This window comes from Antechinus flavipes, chromosome 4 (genome assembly GCF_016432865.1).
Source record: "Antechinus flavipes isolate AdamAnt ecotype Samford, QLD, Australia chromosome 4, AdamAnt_v2, whole genome shotgun sequence".
Lineage (NCBI taxonomy): Eukaryota > Metazoa > Chordata > Mammalia > Dasyuromorphia > Dasyuridae > Antechinus > Antechinus flavipes.
The window spans coordinates 313,714,477-313,728,611 of record NC_067401.1 but is presented as its reverse complement, the minus strand read 5'-3'; the positions used below and the strand labels follow the sequence as shown (position 1 = coordinate 313,728,611).

Below are 14,135 nucleotides of genomic sequence, written 5' to 3'. Positions count from 1 at the left end.
CAGGATGGGTGGCACTCAACTTGTTAATCCTAGAAAGATTTGGTGGCCCCATAAATTTATAATTTATAATTATAAAATTCCTGTCCTAATCCCAACTCCAACCCAGCCACTATCACTTCATAACTCTGTGCCCCTACCAGAGCTATTACAATCTCTTTGAAGAAGCATAGGATCTGGGAATTTCCTGAGGCACTGAGTGATGAAAACCACAATGAGGCAAGCTCTGGTGGGGAAATGGTTTCTAAATTCCAAACATCTGATTTGCAAGTAGTTTTAATTCTACCTAAATCATAGGCTCTTTAAGATTATACCTTTTATTTCTTTTGCATCCTCTCTCTTCTTTCTTCATCATCCCACTAACATTCAGTTCACAACATACTGTACATACTTGGGCAATTAATGCCAAAGTGAGTGGATGTGGACTTTATATCATTAGGACTATGAATGGGTCTCTCCACTCTGCATCTGCTGTTTTTCTTGATTTATAGATCAAGATGGCTTTCTCAGGTTAAGCTCTAATCTCAATACCATGCTGCTAACTCAAGCTCTGATAGATATCATCTCCTCTCCTTTCTAATGATTAGAGAGTTTGAGAGTAAACTCCTCTCAGTGCCTTCCTTTAAAAAGGATAAAAACTGGATATTTCTGCTCACTCCATTCTGCATATGCTGCTCTGGTTGGTTTCAATTCTAATGAATAAAATGTCCCTACACCAAATGCCCCTAGTGTCTCACATCTCCCCCAATCCCTTTCCTAACTTTTTTCATGTCTTGCCTCCATTAGACTGTAAGTCCCTCATGACAGGGGCTCTTTTTTTGTTATTATTATTAATTGTATCCCCAGCATGCATTGCAGAGTACCTGAAACAGTAGGAGCTAAATAGATGTTTATTGGATTGGATATGTAACCTCAGAATTTTTTTGTTTAGCTTTTAAAACCCTATACAATCTGACTGCAGTCTGTCTTTCCAATTACACTGGATCTAACTCTTATACACACTGTGATTCAACCAAACTGAATTCTCTCTGTACCTCATACAAGCTCCATTTTCTATTGGTCAACCCAAATACCTAGAATCCACTTCTTCTCTACTTCCCATTTTCCTCTTTCAAAATGCAACTCAATCACTGCTTTCCCATCTGTACATAAAAACTTTACTGATGGCTCCAACTGTAAGGACTCTCCTTCCTACTTTGTATTCTTCTACTTCGTATCTATTATATATTTTTTTCATTTTAAGCTGAATATGCTTTTATACATGCTTGTTGTTTCTCCCATTAAAATGTAGGCTCTATGCACATATGATTGTTTCATTCTTTATATTTGCATCTCTAGTATCTAGCATAGTATGTAGCCCATAGCAGATACTTAATAAAATTTTGGTAATTAATGTAGTCCATTAGAAAATAGATGGGTTTTTTCTTCAGCATCTTTAAGAAGAAACACAAATACATATGAGTATTGTGAGTATATTATGTATGCAAAATATTTTGGTAACAATTATCTTTATAAAGGAAAATATTGTCAGTTCCAGTACCTAAAGGTATTCTGCCCAATTTATATCAATGAATAAAAGTAAATCTTCTAAAAATCTAGCCTGGCAACTTATTTGGCATAACTACAGAAATTTTGTGTTATGGAAAGGACTATCTTGGTCACCAAATCTTCTGCCAAGGCCTTCTGGACAATTTCATTTGAATGTCCCCATCTCACCTCAAACCTTACAGTCCTGGGAGAGAACTCAGTGTTTTTGTTCCCAGAGAGAGAGATTCTTTCTCCCGTCATCATGATTTGTACACATAATACCCATGCCTGAAATGAACCCTATATACATACATTATCTATACGTATCTATATACATTATCATAATCCCCCCAATTGTACCTTTTTTCATTGTGCAGATTTCTGGATGCTGACCTTCCCTACTCTAACCTACATTCCTAAAAGCTATCTTTTCTTTCAAAGAGCAATTCAGGTCATCATTAAAGCTGGAAGAGATCTCAAAAATCATCTGTTCCTCTAGCTTCATCTTATGGATAAGGAAACTGAAATCCAGAGATCCTTGGGATTCTCCCAGAGAGGTTGTGACTTGTCTAAGGTGATATAATTAGTTACAGAAAATGGATTTGAATCCAGTTCCTCTCATCTCATTCTTTCTGCTACTCCATGCTGCAATTCCTGATCTCTCCCCACCAGAAGAGATCATCCTTCCTTGATACTTCCAGAATATTGGTCTTTCCTATACATTTAATCTTTTTCTAACTTGAATTTATGTATGTATTTCCTCCAAAATTACTACTTTGTAATAGCTGTCATTTATGTTGAACTTTAATGTACAAAGTGCTTCACATACATTATCTAAGCTCCACATACATTATCTAAGTTCTGTGAGAACAGTAATTATTTCATTTTTCATCTTTGTGTCCACATAATCTTATACACCAAAGGTGCTTAATAAATGTCTTCTGAATTGAAAAATGGGCTTAACTTTTTATAGAATCATAAATCTGGAGCTAGAAGGGAGCTTAGAGGACAATTTCATAATAATAAAAATAATAATAATAGATTTCATTTATAAAGCACTTTTAGCTAAATATAATATGTATAAGCAAATAACTTTACAAATATTTTATTCATATAGTAATCTTTGGATGAACGTGCTATTATTATCCTCAATTTACAGATGAGGAAACTTAAGCAACTAGCAGATAAATGATTTGCCCAGGTTTACATAGCTAGTAAGTATGTAAGGCTAAATTTGAATTCAATGACTCCAAGTCCATCACTCTAGCCATTTTCCATCTAGTCTATTCCTTCCATTTTGCAGATACTAAATTGAAACCAAACCCAAGGCCACATATATAATAAGGCATCAATATAATAAGGCATCCAATCAAAATTGGAATTCAGAACTATGAATTTAGCATTCCAAGTTCATTTTTCTTTCTAGTGATACACTGACTTGCTTCTTGATTTCTTCCTTATTTATATAATGGCACCATCATTTTCTTAATAACTCAGGCTACAAATTCTCAAGTTATCTTTGAATATTCTCTATTAGAATGGGAGGCTCTCCAAGGAGATTTTGTCTTTTATTATGATCACCAAAATCTGCAGAAAAAACTATTTTTCATGTGGCAACATAGATTGTCATTATATTTGATTTCTAAAGCAGCTTCTTATTGTTTCTTTTTTCCTTAATCAAAGCTGAGATTTTTGTTCTCATTCTTTTTAAAATAAAAGAAGAGAATTGTGAGAGATACTGGCTTGGTTAAGATTCTGAATGATGCAAAAATGAAATCATATTGTTTGATTTTAATCTATTATTTTTTGTTTCGCAGTCTAAGAAACTGCCTGTAATTGGTAAGTTTTGTCTGGCAGATAGATCATGTTTTTTTTGTGCAAGAATAAAACTTGATTTGACTATTATATTGATCTGTTTACTTGTTCCAGATCCTGGGTATTATTTTCCTGTTTCTCAATCCAAATTTTATTTTATATATATTTTTTATGTTTAAGTTGAATTACAAAATCTAAATCCAGACCTGTATAATCAGACTCTATACCTAATTGCTTTTGTTTCATAGAGTTTCTGAATATTGACCTGGCCCACATCAACTTACATTATAGTACGCAGTATATTTGCCTATACACTGATATCAGATTTAGCCTCAGGATTCACAGTGACCATAAACCCCTTTTTCTACAAACTTGTCTACAATCTATAATTTTGAACTATAATTTTTGAAATACCTCAGAAATATTTTCAGGATCTTATAAAGGCAAGTTCTTAATAAATATTTGTTGGACTGAGTAACTATTCCAATATTTTCTAACAATCTAATAGTCATTTAAATATCTAGCAGAGAAGGGATCTGTGTCACTCATAAAGAAAACATTAAAGAAAAATTGAAGTATAAGGTGGTGATAAACAATGGTGGGGAATCTAGCACAAAGTTTGAAATCTCCTGATTGGAGACCTCTCGAATAAAATTTAAACTTCATGTTAAAGTTTGACATCCAAGATCTTCCACAAAAGTGGTAGAAAACAACTAAAACAACAGCAAAACTCCTATCCAAACTCATACCCTTTCTCTCCGCCACAAACCCTGCATTCAACAAAATTCTATAAATATCTAAGTGTCTACTATATGTAAGTTGAATATATTGAATATATTCTAGTTGAACTGGTCTACATACTCTTTCCTAGAAATACTTTCTTTTCTCTACATTGTTTTCCTCTCCTTAACCTCCAGAATTCTCTCTTCCAGTATCCCTTGTTTTCCAGATCCTTCCATCTTTTCACTACCAGCTCAAATGCTAGCTGCTAACTGCTAAATACTATGTTAACTGCTCTACTAAGGTCTTCCCTGTCCCAGTTGGTGGTACCTTCTCCTTCCTCTGGTTGCCTAAAATATTTGTTCTTGAGTCATTGAATTTTTGACCTAGAAAGAACTTTGGAGGCCATCTAGCTCAATTCTATCATTTTGTAAATAAAATAATTGAAAGCTAGAGAAAGTTACTCTTCCAAAATCACACAGCAAATTAATGGCAGAACCAGGATTCAGTTTTCTCAACCACTATTCTAGTGGTCTCGCTGGTTCTTTCATTAATTTGGCACTTTAAGCAATCTTTTGATAGGTAAATGTATCATTTGGCAGACTAGATTTTTAAGCTTTTTGAGACTGTAGCTTATACTACTTTATTTCCCTTTAGCACTAGCTTAGTGCTTTTGTAATACAAACCTTATGGAACTTTTATATTTGCAGATATGTGTGTTTGCATACATGCATACATACTTATATATATCATATTCTAACAAAATCTAACAAAATGTTTTGGGACAGCTAGATGGCACAGTGGATAGAGCACCAATCTTGAAATCTGGAGGACCTGAGTTCAAATTTAGCCTCAGAATTTGTGTGACCTAGCTATGTGACTCTGGGCAAGTCACTTAACCCCAACTGCCTCAGCAAAAACATACATACATACACACACACACACACACACACACACACACACACATGTTTGCAGTAAATTAGGATTCTGCTTATAATTTATTTGATATTATTTGATTAATTCATCAAATTAATTTGGATTTCACAGATTAATATATGAAATCATAAGCTGAAATATCAGCAAAATTTAATGAAAACAAAAAAAAAATTGTTATGGAGGTAGTTGATGACTGGAATTCAGAAGTTTGGGGTTTATGTTCTGCATTTACTTCTTATTACCATTACTACCAGTGTGACCTTGGACAAGTCATCCATAAAATAGGTATAATGGTCATATCATCTACCTCACAGTATTATTGTAAAGGGCAAATGAAATAATATGTACAAAATATTTTGTAACTATAAAACACTGTTTTTAAACCAAATGTAAATTACTATTATTCTAATTATGTCTCTTTGGAAGTATGCATGTCCACATTTTGCTTCAGGGTTTTTGTTGTTGCTGCTACTTAATTTCTTATTTGCTTTGCTTGATAAAAATCTTCCCCTACTCAATTTCCAAATATCTTGTTTGAAAATTACCTTCAAATGAAATAAAATTTTAAAAAAAGTTTTCCTACTCTATTAAACACCAACCTACTTGGTGACTAATGTATATTCCATGGAGATATTATAATTATCTTATTTCACTAATTTTCCATTAATAATTTTTTATAACTGGAACTCTTATGCTTTATCAATATTTGTTCTTAACTATTCCCCAAGCTAAATGTGGATTTCCATCTCTTTTTCCTGGGAGACCAAAATGGAACAAGAGCATTTAACCAATTAGTTCTGATCTGTCTCCCACTGTATAGCAAGAATAATACGTCACTGTCCAATGAGCCTCTGCCAAAAGGCCAATGGAATAAAATAATTGAGCAACTATCCAAGTGAGGTTGTATTTAACTTGAGCAATTTAATTTTTAGTGCTTTCAAAAAGTTCAACTTAAAATTCCTCCAAAATTAAGGTAACAAGCAGATACATTTCAATATAAGAAAGTAACATCTTATGAACTTTTATGATCTTTCTCTAAAGAATTTACTTTGATAAAAAGTTTTTTTTCTTCATGTTTTGACTGTCATAGGTATTTAACTGAATTATGCATTAAGAATCAACAGGTTGAGTGTTTCTATGTCATTTAAATATAAATTCTATTGTATATATTATATATATGTATATTCTTTTATAGGTCTTTCTCTTAGTGATACTTTCCTGCCTTATAACATCAAATAAATTATAATCAATGTTCCAGTTTACTGCAAATTAACACATATTTATCCAATCTCTATATTGTTAGATATAATCTACTCCAAATAGCATTATATAATGTGTATTAATACATATATAAACACACATATAACCTACAAATATAAAAGTTCTACAACGTTCATATTATAAAAGCATATTTAACTACAATTCTCATTTAATAGAGGCATTATTTTCTATTCAGAAGAATTTTTCTGTTTAATGTAAGCTGTTTTTAAAAAATCCTACAAAACTACCATTAGGTGTTTCTTATAGTCTAATAATAGTAAAATACATTGCTGAAATAAGGGAAATTTAACTAAGCTTTAGACAAACTAAGCTTTTAGACTAAGCGTCTACTTTCATTAGATAGTAATATATTGTTATGTTTGTAGCCTGTTAAAAATGAAGGTTTTTACAGATAGATGTTTCCATCATGTTCCATCAAAGCACACTTATGGGGGGAAGCATTGGCATGTGATTTCAGTAGGGTTAAGTTGAAAGCATGACAAGAATAGTGAATTGACACAGAGTGTAGAACACCAACAAAACAATTCTCTGCAAAAATAACTATAGGTGAATTAAGAGGACCATTGGACAGCTCTTGAAAATCTGGTACTGAATTTCTTTACCTTGTTTTCAGTTCTTTAGAATCCCTCTTCCCCTTAAGCACTGTCATTTTGATCACTATTATTGTATTAGTAAGATTTGTGTCAACCAGGAAATATGAAGTTGTATCACATGGTAACGCTTTAGAGTACACCATATCCAGTTCTGAAACATCAGGCTAAGGTTTGCATTCCATGAGTTTAGTTTGTCTTCCTTTACTATTCAGTTGGGGGAGGGGGAAGAGGTAGAAGATGGGGAAAGATGTTGGGGAAGAGGGAGTAGATTTTTTTGTTGTTGTTGTTCCTGTCTATACTTCCCTCAATTATTACCAACGCTAATTGATCGGCATTGTTCCCGATACAACCATCACACGGCATAAATAAATCTAGTGACCTTAAATATACAGTAAGTGTTGTTTCTCCATAGGCTAAGTGACAGTGTGGACCTGGACACTCATTCAGAAATTTTTATCAATATTCTAGATAATCCTGGAGCAATCTAGCCAATCTCTCCATTTTCCTCAAAAGGGATTGAGAGTGAACAGTACTGAATTATACCCATCACTGCTTCACCTCTCCACTTGACTTTTCGCCTATGTAGACGGTGCCACTTCAATAAATTGCTTCAGGAAGCCCTGAGGTTTTTGTCTTTGCTGCTACCATTTAAAGCAATGCCTTTCTCTAACAGAGAATGCTGACTCTGGAACTCAGACAAAGGAGGGTGTAGCAAGAGAAAGGCAGTCCGATGCTCCCCCTCCTTGGATGCTTTTCCCACTCAGTGTCTAAAGCTTGGTAGCCTGGGATGAGAGACTGAGATTGGGGGGGAGGGGGAGATTATCAAAACTTCAGGAAACCAGGCTTAGCCTAACAGGGAATGCTGCAGGGAATTAAAAGTAAAGACTAAAAGAAAAGCTGTCTTCTCAAAGGTGATTAGTGGTTTGGAAAGGGAGTTAGCGGTAAGCATCCGCTTCTTTCTTCTCACCTGCGATTAAGTGTGCGGAGCCTCAGCTGGTGGAGTGGCTGCTTTCTCTCTCGCGCTCGCTCGCTCTCTTGCACTCTCTTCTCTTAGCTCTCACATTAGGAGCTCAGGGGCAGCGGTGAGCTCCACAAACTCCGAGGACATCGAGTTCCTTCCAAGGGGGTAAGAAGGAAGAAGAGCTAGGCGGGAGCTTTCAGCAAGGAGCTCGGAGGCAGACTAAGTACTGGTCCGCCCTCCAAATCAACCTCGCAGGGGCTCGGGCTGAGGATGCCGGCGATCCCATGGTGGGCAGATGAGTCAAATGTTCAAGGAGGGAGGGGTGTGTGGGTGGGGGGCCATCTATTCCAGATCTAAGGAGGAGGAAAACGCTGCGGTGGTGGTGGTGGTGGTGGTGACGGTGACTCCCAGTCGGGCTGTGGTTTCTCGACAATCCACCTGGTTCGGCTTTTGCCCACTTTGAACTAAGGTGAAGCTACTCAGTGCCATCGAACCGGGAAGAGCCTTTCATCTCCTGCCTTTGGCGGTCAAGCTGGGTAAGAAACGGGGACGGAAGAGGAGAGAAGCCAGCTCGAAAGTCTCAGTCACAGCTGCTGCTGCTGTGGCTGCACATCTGTCCGGGGAAGAAGACAAAATAGAAAAGGGGAAGAAAAGGAAGGCAAAACTTTTCAGTTCATCTCTCGGCTGTTCCTGAACCTCAAATCAAATTAATTCACCCCAGCCCCGGAGGGAGGGATGGATGCAGGGGCGGGGTTTTCGGAAAGCATCTCATTGTGAGCCCCTCGCAATCTGGACAAGAAACAGAGCCAAGCTTTTCCATACTCTCTTCCGCCTCCTCCCTTCCCAAGGAAAACTCCCCCATGCTTCCCTCTCCCTATTCTTTCCTCCCTCCCCCTTCCCAATCTTTATTTCTCTCTTTCATTCTTTCTTCCCTCCTTAGTCTTTTTCCCCGAAGGGAAGGACAAGACAGAATCTTGTTTCATTCTTCTCTCCTTCCTCCACTTCAGCCCAGTCAGGCACCCATTATCTTGGACTTGGACCTTTCCTTTTTCCCTACAACACACACACACACACACACACACACACACACACACACACACACACACACACGCTTTGTCCCCGAGGCAAAGTTTCACTTCTAAAACCAAAAGCTACCTTGAAGTCTGTCTCCATAGAAACTAAAACCGTTCCCATAGAATAAAATTTCGCGTTTTTTTTTTTTTTTTAACCGACTCTTTCTCCATTTCGGAAAGGAAGAAAACAGGAGACTGTCCACTCAAGTACACCCACTCATGAGCCTCCGGGAGTTTGAGTCTGGAGGGCCCTGGAGTTTCGTGGTCCGCAAGTTTCCGTAAAGGAAGTTGAGAAGCCTTGCCGCAGGAGCTTGCTGGGCCAGTTCTCTATCCCGGCCGGAGCCTGCCCATCATTTGGTCTACGCCTCTTCTTGTAACACATCAGTTCTCTGGGGTTGGTGGATTGAGTTGGGTTTCCCCCTGGTGGGCTGCTGGGACGCTGCGCGGAAGCCCCGGCAGACCAGCTGGTCAGAGTTGGCACCGTTTCAACTCTCCACTCTCCCTCCAGACCAGACCTGGAATGCTCTCTCCCTTTCCTGGCTGCCACTCATGCCGTTCATGAGGCAAGTTTGTTCTGCCCCAAATAAGAACCAAGAGATATAGAAAAGCCTTCCTGGGTGGGATCTGAGCCGGCTGATAGGAGTTTGATATCAGTTTTAATAAAATTCAAAGCCATGTAACAAAACAGGACAATCTCAACTTCTCCACGGTCAATACCTAGAAAACTCTAGCAGTAAACTGGAGGTCTGGGACAAGAGCTGGGGGGCGGAAGTAGTTATTCCGAAATCCTGAACAGAAATCCCCCCATCCTATTACTCTATCTGCAGAGAATTTAATACATTTATGTAATAGATGATTGTAATATAATTTTTTTTAAAAAAACACAGATGATTTCATTGTATGTATACTATCAGCTAATCCAGTGGGTAGAATTTAAATTAAAACTAGGAAATATAAGTTTAATAAACAGTTGTATCCCTTTGAGCACTATTTAGCACTGTTTCAGAGTGTATCTTTGTGGAGGTCCCAAATAATAGGAATAATGTTGTGCCCTTGATATGCAGTATTGGAAATTTTCGAATGGAAGAAATGTTGTACTTTTCATCTCTAGAGGGTAGAACAGGGAGTAATGGATAGAAGTTGCAAAGGGACAAATTTCCATGTAAGGAAAATCTTTCTACTACTTAAAGCAATGCAAAAGTGGCAAGGGATGGCTTTGGAGATAATGGGAGTCTTCACATCCCTTCACTGGGGGTCTGTAAGAAAAAGATATGATTTCTTGTTGACTGCAGGTAAAGATCAGTAAGGATCATTTCCCCAGCATGAATTGTATTAGATGACAGCTAAGAATCCCTCCAATTCAGAAATTCTGTGCTTCTCTAGTTTATGATTCTATGATTTAAATTTTGTATGAAGATGTGCTTTTCAGAAAGCTTTATTTTTTTTTGCTATGGAAAGGGGAGGACCATTCACATATTCTGATATGAAAAAAAAATCTTTCTAAAATTGTGGTTTTCAGAGAATGGTGGTCTGGTAACTTCTGGAGGTCCCGAGGACTTTTCAGGAGATCCTAGAGATCAAGACATTTTTCATAATAATACTAAAATATTTCAATTTCTAATATGGTGAATATCAACAGATATAACTCATAAAAATAAAAGCCCAATAATTTTTAAGAGTATTAATTGTTTTCAAGGCCAGAAAGTTTGAGGATTGCTACTTCAGGAGATAAGATGTAAATGTAGTCAAAAGAATGAATCCATTTGCCAAGTCTCCAGTGTTTTGATTTGTTTCTCTTTGTTTACTTGCCTATTAAATTCTATAATCAAAATTTTAAAAAAAGATCACATTTAGCTTCCGATTAGCTGACAAGCCAATATACAGCATTCTAGCACATTTTCCTTTGTGCTCTCTCTTCTCAAGTTTCCTCCATTTTTAAAGAGAATAGTGAAGACTTCTACACTGACACAACATGCTTGAACTGTTGCAAACCTCACAACAGAGAACTAAATCCCTAGCTTTCTTACACATGAAATTTACCCCAAGTTAAAATCTTTGTCTTCTTATGGGTTAAAAAGAACTACTAATGGAACATGACATGAAACAGAGGGATAATAATACTCTATAGCATGTTACAATTACACAGTATTTTATATCTATGTTATATCTCTAGCCACGAGTAAGCATTTGATCCCACCACTCAAATCTTTTTGACAAAGATATTAATATTTACATTATATCTCTTTGTCTTGATTTGATCTTGTGTAAGCAAACTACTATTGCTTAGGGCTGCAGTGAAGCATCTAATTTCTCACTTTTTACATCAGCAAGCTTCACTGGTTTAGAAAAAAATAACCTAACAAAAAAATAATCTAACCCATTGAGATAGCAGAGGAAGACCACAATAGAGGTACATTTTGTTTTTAAATGAGAAGTGCCTTCTCAGAACCTTTGAGTAAAATATTCTGCAAGTAGAATGTTCCGTATTTTGATAGACTAATTCTTAATCTTGGTTCCTTCTCTTTCAGTTTAACCTATATATGTTGCGTTTGTCCATAGTTACTTGCATGTTAACACTCCTATTGCACCGACAGCAGAGGCTATCTATCACCTTTCTTTGCATTCCCCATTTCTTAGCATAGTACCTGGCACATAAAAGGCACTTTAAAAATTCTATTTCATTGATTACAGATGCTGTAATTTCTTTTCTGTCATTGTGTATTTTACCCAAGGCAACTTTAGTTAAATCACTTTTAAGAAATGCCCAGTAACTCCCCAATTGAAAAAAATTGGGGGAATATAAAATTTAATGAAGGAATGTTACATTGTCTTTTTAGAAAATAAATTTAGAGTAATAAATAGGAATTATACAAATACTATCTCTCATTAGCAATTCTCTTAACATTCCAAAATTAACTCTCTTTTGGCCATATTCTCCTGAGTTACTTAAATAGCCAGCATTATTATAAAGGTGAAAGTTAGCCACAGAAATTAAATGGCAGAATGTGGTAGAACACTCTTTTGTGTTGGCTAAGGACTGGAAATGACAAGCAAGATAGTTTTATTTCATTTGAATCTTATTGCAAAAAATGACCAATTTGGAAAGATTTTACATAATTCCAAATGTATAATCTATATCATCTTGGGGGGAAGGGAAAGAGGAATAGAATTTGCAACTCAAAACTTGTTTAAAAATGAACATTTTAGGGGCAGCTAGGTGGTGCAGTGGATAGACTGGATTCCAAAGTCAGGAGGACCTGAGTCTAAATATGGCCTCAGACACTTAATACTTTCTAGCTGTGTGACCCTGGGCAAGTCACTTAACCCCAATTGCATCAGAAAAAAAAATGAACACCTTGAATTGTTTTTACATGTAATTGGGGGAAAATAAAATATTATTAAAAGCTTTAAAAAATGTGATAGATTGAACAAAGGACTCTCCTAAGTTCCAGGTCCTTTCCCGGCAATCCGATTTATATGCTAGCTTCAAGACCATTAACATTTTCAGTAAAGATTTTTGCTCTGAAATCAAAAGTGAACATAATGAGAAAATGTTGAAGAGTCAGGATCAATATTCACTCCTGGAACTCTGTAAATGTATGCCTAATATATGTCAATGCATTTTTAATGTATTAATTATGAAAACATACATTTGGGAGTATATGAGAATCAGGGGCTCTAAACAGATCTATCTATAACTGAGCTAAAAAATCTAATGGAAATTGTTGCATGAAATCAGATGCAGTTCCATAGTCATGAATATAGCATTTGAGCCCTAGCACTGCAAAGGGGTCTTCTAAGAGAAAAAGTGTTCTCTAATGGAAAACAAATGAAAGCAAGTGTTAGATTCTTTTCTAGTGCACTCTTTGGCAGCTGTGAAACTGATTGACATTCTTAAAGCCCCTGAGGAACCTCTGCCTAGAGTCTAGTGCTTTTTCAAAACAGAGAAGGAATGGGGAGAGAAGGAAGGGAGAATTATTCAAGGAAAATATTTTTTGATCTACTCAAAATGTAGAGTAAGGATAAAGGGAATACACGAGAAGGAAAAATGCAATACCTAAATAAATATGACATTAAAACACAAAATTAAAGGATAAGAACAATATTTTGTTTTATTTTGATTTTGAAATGTTTTTAATAGAGGCTTTGAAATTTTCCTTTCTAATTAAGTGCATTAATTAAGAGTTCAGGGGAATCAATGGAGAGATTACTGATTTATAATGCATGTAATGGAATATGAAAATAATAGCTCACTTTTCTATATTCACTGAAGTTAACAAAGCACTTTCCTTTCTACAATCCTGGGGGTAGCTTTAAAAGGCCTTCACAGTCTTGTTCCAAGCTATATTTCAAGTCTCATTAAACATTACTCCCCTTCCCACACTCCACAGTCTAGTCAAAGTAGCCTTCTCTTGTTCCTCAGATGGCACTCCATGTCACCTTGTCTTTGAATAGAATCTTCCCTGGGATGCCCTCCTCCTCATCACTGCTTCAGAGAAGCTCTCTTTCTTCCAGAGTCAATTCAGACACAATCTTCTATAGGAAACCTCTCCTGATCCTAACTCTCAAGAAAAAGATTTCCTTCCTTAGCCATTTTCTATTTAGCTACTTTATATTGATTGTGTGTTGAAGTTTATATTTTAAACGCACACACATATACATATATATGAATGCATTGTGTTTATGCACATATATGATGATGGGTGTTATTATATTGCCAGTGCCTATACGTGTTAAATGCTTATTGATTGGTGATAAGGTGGATAGGAAAAGGAAGAATTCACTCTTGTTTTAAAGGAGTTCCTGACATTTGGGAAATGATTTAAGAAATCATGGCATATAAATATAATAGAATATTATTGTTTCAAGAAATAAAGAAATAGAGGGTTTCAGAGAGCTCTAGGAAGACTTGCATAAACTGATACAAGTAGAATGAGAAAAATTTATATAGTAACAGCAATATTGAAAAGACAATCAGCTTTTAATGACTTTAGTTTTCTGATCTATTAAATAATCAACAGAGACAGCTAGGCAGCACAGTGGATAGAGCACCAGTCAGGAGGACCTGAGTTCTAATCTGGTCCTAGATACTTAACACTTCCTAGTTGTGTGACCCTGGGCAAGTCACTTACCCCCAATTGCCTCAACAACAACCAAAAAAATCAACCATGATTTGCTGCCCACCTCACAACAGAGAATTGATGGACTAATATGCAGAATAAAAATCACATT

General features: G+C 36.1%; 1 protein-coding gene across 2 annotated transcripts in view; it reads right to left on the bottom strand.

Annotated features, from left to right (window-relative positions):
- TMEM200A (transmembrane protein 200A) overlaps positions 1-11,854 on the bottom strand; it is a 151,753-nt gene extending 139,899 nt beyond the window's left edge. The window contains exons 1-2 of one of the 2 annotated variants that reach the window (XM_051997724.1): positions 8,986-11,854; positions 7,837-8,443 (exon numbers count right to left, since the gene is read on the bottom strand). The gene's annotated coding sequence lies outside the window, so the exon portion shown is untranslated. Of the gene's footprint in view, positions 1-7,836; positions 8,909-8,985 lie in introns of those variants that run through there. The other variant, XM_051997723.1, reaches the window with a different exon arrangement.
- Between the last annotated feature and the right edge of the window lie 2,281 nt (positions 11,855-14,135).